This window comes from Geospiza fortis, unplaced genomic scaffold, assembly GCF_000277835.1.
Source record: "Geospiza fortis unplaced genomic scaffold, GeoFor_1.0 scaffold98, whole genome shotgun sequence".
Classification (NCBI taxonomy): Eukaryota; Metazoa; Chordata; class Aves; order Passeriformes; family Thraupidae; genus Geospiza; species Geospiza fortis.
This window is the reverse complement of record NW_005054306.1, coordinates 7319003-7321640: the sequence shown is the minus strand read 5'-3', so window position 1 is coordinate 7321640 and position 2638 is coordinate 7319003.

Below are 2638 nucleotides of genomic sequence, written 5' to 3'. Positions count from 1 at the left end.
TATCATCCAGAAATCTCTTTAATGCCAAGAACTACATTAGATAGTTCAAGCCACTGCTCACAGTGAGTCACATAATGATGTTCTTCAGATTATTGTTGTCATTAGCCCATTCCCTACCCCTTTCTCACTTAGGAAGTTCATTTAGGCAAGCAGTCATTTTAAGAACATGCAAATGCTGATTGCTGAGTTCTATGGATCTGGCAAGCAGCCAGGCTTCTGTGATGCTGGCTACTATAGGCAGTGGGAAGTTAAATATGCATGACCTCCCATAACGTGGATCCATGGGCTTGCATGCAAAGTGTCTCTGGTGCTGTCATTGAATCACTTTGTGCTTCAGTGCTCAGTGATCAGGTAAACTCAGCACATGTTCATTATCTTTCTCTGCTTTGGTAAGGTCTAGAATAAAAAAAGTCATTATTTAATCATAGTAAATCCAATATTTTGCTCCTGACAAGCATGTACATATTGCACATGGGAAGGAGGAGCTGAATTCATACTGACAACTTTGCAGTTATGTTAAAATCTGATGAGTTCACTGCTATCAAGATGTGGGGAATAAAATTATTAATATAAATAATTTATTTGGCAGTAAGGAATTAATAATGCATTATTAAGATCAGGGTAGCACTAGGAAATTGCCTGAGGACATCATACACAATAAGGAGTCACAAAAAAAGTCAACTATAGCTCAAGGTTATAAATCAGAATCTAAGCAGAATAACATTTATAAATCTAATAAAACCGGCTTCACCTAGTCTCAACTACAAATATTTTTATAGCATGTAAGACTGACAATATCTGTGTTCTTAAAGAGATTCCATACATTAGACTATTAATAAAGGGCCAAATTTTGACATCATGAATGCCAGAGGAACGGGGCATAATTTCCAATGAAAAATGGAACTTCTAGGATAAGGGAAAAAAAATACCCCCAAATAATAGCAAATGTATGGTTCTAGAGCAGAAAGGACCTCACAGAGTGCTGACTTTTCACTTTAGAACTCAAGATTTGCTTGGAGCCAGTTTGTTTCCTCCACCTGGTTGCTGTATCATAAAAATGGTAGTAGGGGCTCTTCCTCACAGAGGGAAATGCCTCTGTGAGAGGCAACACAATGGTAGTGGTTCCTCCCTGCACCCAGCCAAGTGACCTCACTGGGATCACAGGGCACCTGTGGTACTTTCTAAGGCTGTGGAGGATGCTCTGAGCATCAGAGTGATGTGGCTGAAGAAATCCTGTGGGCCTTTTAGTGAAACTGAAATACCAGCAGTGCAAGTTGTCTGAGGGTTACCACTGGCTTTTTGTGGCCAATTTGTAGGGTTTTGTCTCCTGTTGGGGGCTCACAGCCAGTCCATGACTAATCACTGATTACTGATCCCAGCCCTGTAGAATTAGTATCTTCCATATAGCAGGATTTTTAATAATAAATACCACAGTGCATGAGCCTATACTTTAAACAGGAGGAGGAAGATGACAAGGACAATGCTCTACTCCAATATTGTCATTATTGCTGCATTGCTGGTATTTGGTGTCCACTTTGCAATTGCTGAGGGAACAGGTCAATGGCTGCACAAGCAGAGGTGTTCTCTTTCACAATGGTTTGGCTTAGTTACTGTTTATGTCACAATTACTGTATTAATAATTGGAGAGCAAACATAACAAAACAACTTTTCTAACTGTAAAAGCACTGCTTCCTTGTTGTTTAGCCGCAACATATTGCTGCTAAGCATTCAGCTTTGGGTTTGTAATGTTTTGGAGAACTAGTTCTAAATAAACAAAAACAAAGGGAGACTGGCAGCTTTAAGCTGGCTGAGTGTGCTTCAGTGTTAAAACGTGTTTTATTTAAGAACAGAAAGATTCATTAATGCCTATTTTTGATCTATTTTTAGAGTAATTCCATGCAATTACTATTCATATGACTCAAGCACCCAGGCTGAATTTTAGCCAGGCAATAAAAGGATAATTTTATAATGCCAGAGAGTCTCTTGAGAAGATTTGGAGGAAAATGCAAATCAACTGTTAGTATGATCAAGCTGTGCACACAAGCTCAGTTTCTGGAGCTCTGTGTAACAAGAGGCATTCACAGTGGAATATCAGACATCAACCAGTACATAGGTGCAGCACTGCTGGCTGTGTAACATCTGGGCTCTGGGCAGTTGCACTGCAGGGAGTGGTTGGAAATGAGCTCACCACTCTCCATTCCATTTTATACTCCCAGCAATGAAATATGTGAGAAATACTGATGCAAAGTTTCCCAGGGAGACATCAGACAAAGAGGGATGGACAGGTGCATACGCTTGCAAACACTCTTACAAGCGAATGAATACATGTTTATAAAATGCCTTGCTGTCACACACTAAGGATCTTCCTTTCCTGTCCATGTGAACTTTCAATGAGTCAAAGTCTCATTTTCCTTCTTATCCTAATGCTGCTCCTCCTGACACTCCTTTCCCCCCAATATCTAAACTTTGTCTCCATCCTTTCTTTCCAGGACTCAGCTGGGGGTAGTGTTGCAGTGTCCCAGGGCTGGGAAAGGCAGCTGCAGGAACTCCACAACCTCTGCCAGAGAAGCCCTTCAATACCATGCACTTGCCAGATTAATTCTACACTGATTAATTTACTCAGATTCATTCTAGACTA